Raw genomic sequence first — 6,000 nt, 5'->3', positions numbered from 1 at the left:
CACAGACGTATCGCCAGCGAGAGGACATGTCCACACCCACTATAATTCCTCACAGATGGATTGCGAGGGCAATTGTCGGCTGTAGTTCCGCCTTCACCTCCTCAAGTTCTATCACGATTGTGGCACATTAAATAAAGCCCATTAACTCCTGGAAATAATGTACTCTGACTTTTTCCAATATATCAAATCTATCTGCGTGTCCAGGCAGTCTGTATAAACAGCAACTTGGAGCCAAGCTTCTCCACTCTGCGCGCAACTTCTGCAGCCATTCCTGCATACTAGATACATAGCACAAGGCAACTCTATGCAGCCCGGTGTGAAAGAGGCTTTAGGTTTTTATCCGTACATACCTGCATTGCTACATTTTATTCAACTCACTGGACTCTATTGAACTTTACTGGCAGTGAAGCTTCAAAACCACAGAAGAGGAAGAGGCGGGCAAAAGCTTCCCCCCTGCGTGCAACATATGCAGCCAACCCTGTGTAATAGATACACAGTACAACGAAACTCTATACAGGCCTGGTGTGAAAGTCTGTCTTAAAATGTTAACATTAGCTTCTCAATAGCTAACTTTTGCGTTTGCACCAAACTGATGGACTGCCTGAGTTAAACTATTTTGTCTCTGCACCAACATAGATCTTTTTGGGTCACTGCAAACATTCTCAGAGGTTCTCTGTAGTCTGATGTGCATCTCTAAAAAAAAAATTTAAACTATACGTCAGAACGACATAGACCGGGTCAGTACTGCACGGTGTGGTATGGGTCAGAATATTTCTGGTCTGGCTTGGTTTGCATTTCCACCTCCAGTAGAACCCTTTTTTGTTTGTTTGGCAGGCGGAACACGCAAATATTGACAAGCATGTCATCGAGCAAGCGAACGCTGTCACACGCTCTCTCCCCTCCACGCGGAGGCCAAACACAGTAATTTAACATTTTCTTGATCTATTTCATATTTGTCTTGGTGGATCATCATATTTAATTTCATTGTGTGCAGATAAACTCTGGTATGAATGAATGAGGCGAGGTGCTGTGACTCACTGTGAGCAGACAAACACAAAGGGACGTTATGTTTCTTCAGCCACAACAAGGAACTAAAGTGTTTTCAGATGCTGTTTTCCAAAATCAGGACACTTTATGTGGGAAATTTTTCATCAGGTTGTGATGATGAATCTGACTGAAATGATGTAACAAGTACAATTAAGATTTTATATTTACTCGGTGTGTGAATGGTTTTAATATTTGTAACAGTATGAACTGTTCACATGATGATTGTAGCTTTCAGTTGTTGCTTCAATCAATGGACAGCATTAATGGATGTATTTTGACTTATGAGTAACTTACAAGAAACTTGCGTCAACAACTTACCTATGGTCTGCGTATGCAGGGCGTGCCATACGCTGGCATCTGTCGAGAATATTGTGCACACCCAAAGTTTTTCTATGTACTCACCATATTATGACATATACATCAGCATGTTTCAACATGCTCTTAACTTGTGCAAAACTTACCCATAACTTATCAGACATAGGCCAGCATATGCCAGTGTTTTTAATATGATCAGGATACGCTGACTAACTTGTCAAGGTGTGACAGGGGTGTAACAACAGTCTATTCTGCTCTTGGGCATAGTTTAAAAATAATAATCTGGATAAAATTGATTGGATTTGGGAATCCCATTCTTTACTTTCCAGGATCACGTAATGTACTTTATTTTTATGTTGTTATTAAAAGCAACACTGGATTGGATTTCTTTGATCCAGCTAGAGACATTTCAGGAGTACCATAAACAAGACAAAAAGTGCTCTCAATGGGACTAGATATTACAATAGAAACTCTATGGAAAAACAGGTAGCACAGCATGGGGTCAAACTGCAAAAAAATGAAAACACAGTAAAAGCATTTACAAATGCATGTTTATTAATAAATAAATGACCGGATAGGTATTTATGAAAAAAATGGAAAAAAAAAAAGAGTTTATTTCTGCTCCAATTAGTGCTGACAGTAACACCCTGGAAGGTGTTGGGTCTTGTTCTCATTTCATCCATCCATAAAAAGGACATTTCTGTTGTTGAGGACCCCCCGGCGGCTGACTAAAGAGAAAAATTGTATTTATTCAGTATGTTTGTTGACTCAGAATTTGCAAGATTGCAGTTGGTTAAGTATACACGCACTTATTACACAATTAAGAAAGCTGGATGTCAACAGAGACATCAAGACAACAGAATTCTCTTTAACATTTAAGCTTTATTCACTTTCAGTCACACTTGACTTGCATTCCTTTGGAACTGGAATAGTGAAAGAGAAATTAAACTTAGAAACACAACATTGAAGGTGTAAAATTAGTGATAAAAAAAATCTGCAAAAGACCAATATTTAGAGCAGTATTAAATAATTTCACACTTAAATAAGATGAGGTGGTTCGGGCATCTGGTAAGGATGCCCCTGGGCGCCTCCCTAGGGAGGTGTTCCACGCACGTCCAGCTGGGAGGACACCCCAGGGAAGACCCAGGACTAGATGGAGAGATTATATCTCCACACTCCCCTAGTCAGAGGTGGTCAGTGTGGCCCGGGAAAGGGAAGTCTGGGGTCCTCTGCTGGAGCTGTTGCCCCCGTGACCCGATCCCGGATAAGCAGCTGAAGATGAGTGAGTGACAATTTAATTTTTTTGTTGGTGTATTTTATTTTTAGTGCAACTTTTTCCACTCACAATATTGTCTTCAAATATTTATATAAGGTTTGTCATTGCAAGCCTTTCAATTACTGTTTTGTCTTTTGTTTTTTTGTTTTTTTTCAGTACCAAATTTTCAGATTTGGTATCAAACTTACCTTGTTACTGTTCTGTCTCCATAGATCTCTTCAGGCATCGTGAGCTCTTTAGATGTCCAATTTGGAAGGTGGCACTGCAGGAGGGTAGGGCTCGAGAAAAGTGGTCGGCCTGCAGCGATCATTTAGTCTTTCACAACTCATTGTGTAAATGTAGATTTCTATCAGCTGCTGTAATTTTAAAAAAAGTAAAAACTTGTACGTCCTCTGGGATTTTTAAGATTTAAGCCATAAACAGAATTTTCTTTGACACCACTACAGTTTTATTTATTAGACTTTGTGTAAGGGATTCATAATATGACATTGCTAATATGATCAAAATTAGCCTTTTGTCTGTTGTCCTGTTTAATGGTTGGAAGCCACTCTGTGTTTTAGGGAGAAACCAATAGCTTTCTCCTCGTGGCTTCAGATGGTTGTTGGCAATCTGTGCAAGAATAGTCCTTCAGACCCCGTCTGCTCCGTCTGCCTACCTCAGGTTGACAGCCCTCAGCATGTACCTCACCTCGCTCTCCCCCACCAAGAGGACAGAGTTGTTGTTGTCCGCTGGGTGTAGTAAGGCTGCCTCTGGTGACTTCACCTCAAAGCATGCAAAGAAGAGGTTCAGCTCCTCTGCCAGCAAGGTTTCACCTTCAGCAGCTCTGAGATTAGTCCTGTAGCTCGTGATGTGTTGGACTCCCGGCCACACCTGCCTGCTGTTGTTACTCTCCAGGTGGTCCTCAGTCTTTCTCCTGTAGTCCAACTTGGCCTTCTGAAGCCCTCTTTTCAGGTTGGTACTGGCCACGCTGTGGACAGCCCTGTCCCCAGACCTGAAGGTGATGTCCCTCTCCTTCAGCAGTCCCTGGGCCTCCCTGGTCATCCAAGATTTATGATTAGGAGAATCCCAAATGTGTTTATCCTCTGTGACAATGCCCATGCAGTTATTCATGTAACACTGTCAGTGAATACCTCCAGATCTGGATGTTCAAAAATGTACTAGTTCATCCTGTCAAACAGTCCTGCAGCTGCTGAGAGGCAGCATGAGGCCAAGTTCTAACAGTTTTTGTGACGTAAGAGCAGTTTTCCTGAGGGAGGGTATATGCAGGGATTAAAAGCAGTGAGAGGTGGTCAGACTGAGCCAGGTGAAGCAGAGGTCGAGCCTTATAACCCAGTTTGACATGTTAGCTCCTCTGGAGGCACACCTTATGTGCTGGTGGAATCTAGAGAGTGCAGATTAAAATCTCCCTCAACAATGCACACCGCATCAATGACATGCAACTGTGATGTAGTTTATTGGTGTGTGTGTGTGTGTGTGTGTGTGTGTGTGTGTGTGTGTGTGTGTGTGTGTGTGTGTGTGTGTGTGTGTGTGTGTGTGTGTGTGTGTGTGTGTGTGTGTGTGTGTGTGTGCACGTGTGTGCATGTATGTAGAGACTAAATGGGTTTTTGTTTGTTTTATTTTCCCAGTGATCCTTCATTGGAATAAGCGGTTGAAGATAAGTGGGTGAGAGTGTTATTTTCTCTGTCTTTTCTAATAAAAAAAAATTGACCCAGTGCTGATGATCCCCATATATTTTATTTATTCTCATCAGCATTTATTCTCATTTAGAGTAGTTTTAAATCTGGGTTTTTAAATCTGATCCTGAAAAATTTGTATCTGCATCAGAGTAATCCAATCCAATCCAGTATTTCTTTGTAAAACAGCATAAAAATAAAAAATAAAACTGATTACATAATCTAGAGCAGCAGCAACAACAACAAACACCAAAATGGGATTCCCAAAATTAGGATTAGTTTTATCCAGACAGCAGAAAGTTTTGAAGCATCTTGTTGAACACTTCATCTTTGATTGAGGTGCGACGTAACGAGGAGTCCGAATTGAAGTCGAAGAAAAACCAAAAAGCAGCGCTGTTGTGAAGGTGACAAAAAATACGAAGAATCAAATGTTCACTTTATATAAGCACAACATATTTATGACTGAATGTAATAACTTATGTTTTCAGCGAGAGAAAAGTGCACATGGTGGAATGAATTGAGCTTTCATGGACAAGAGACGTGTTCATTACGAATTTTCCCATAATGCATTTAGCCTCTGTCACCGTAAATGAACACACTTTTACACTTTGCGTATTAGTTACAAAAATGCGTCCAATATTTCCACTTAAGCAAAATAGCAATTATGTCAAAGAGCCATCTACAATCTGATTTATAACCTCGAGAAATCATAAGTGAAAGCGACTTTAACTTCTTTTAAGTGCAGTAGTGGCACTTGAAAGCAGTATAGCACTCCAATCCAATTCAATTCAATTTAATTTTTGGGTGCCCTTTGTTGGGCTGTAACAGTTCAAGAAAATGTTTAATGTTAAACAGCGAGCGAGTTTCGTCGTGTACGAAAGCAATACTGTTAATCTGCGGAAGAAAATCACATTTTAACTTTTCGAAGCTAATAGAATTTTAGGTTGTTATTGCCCGTCAAAAACCAAATCTTTCTTGGTTTTGGTGCTTCCAGCTCCCTGTGTTTCGTTGAGTCGGGTTTGACTCCTGTCTCATGACGTCGTTTGACGAACTGAAGCCACGCCCCTGCGCTTTTCACAGAAGCGTACTTGCAGTTTGCGTGTCTTGGGGTATAACAGCAAGTCTCCAGGGTCCAACATCTTTGTCAAAACTCAAAGGAGATGACGGCATCACAGGTAAATTCCCTGAGGTTTTTTGTTTGTTTACTATCCACTTAGAAAAGGTTAAATTTATCATTTTAACCAAGTGGAGAGTTTGTATTTAATTTGAAATGTAAATAAGGTGTCCCATTGACACGTACAACTTTATTTGAAGAAACCTCAATGTTTTTACTTTTTTAAGAGCAGCAGTTTTCAAAAATGTGTGTCTCAGTTGGCCCATGTGGGATTAAACTTAATTAAATTGGATGATTTTCATAACAAGAGAACGTATGATGACAAAAAATAAAATTGTATGGATTATGTGTTTCTCTGCATGGCTTTTATTTATTTTTCTTGTAAATATGATAGTGCTGGAAAACACAACCATGCATGTTTATTTAATTATTATTATTATTATTTTTTTTTTTTTTTTTTAAACGTGCTGGTAAAATATCACCCCCCCCCCCCCCCCCACACCTCCTTTGGAATGCAATGAAGCATGATTTGTGATTTGAATCTAGACTGTGTGTTTCCATGTAAATGAATAAAT

This window comes from Thalassophryne amazonica, chromosome 6 (assembly GCF_902500255.1).
Source record: "Thalassophryne amazonica chromosome 6, fThaAma1.1, whole genome shotgun sequence".
NCBI classification, from domain to species: domain Eukaryota; kingdom Metazoa; phylum Chordata; class Actinopteri; order Batrachoidiformes; family Batrachoididae; genus Thalassophryne; species Thalassophryne amazonica.
This window is presented reverse-complemented; position numbering follows the sequence as displayed.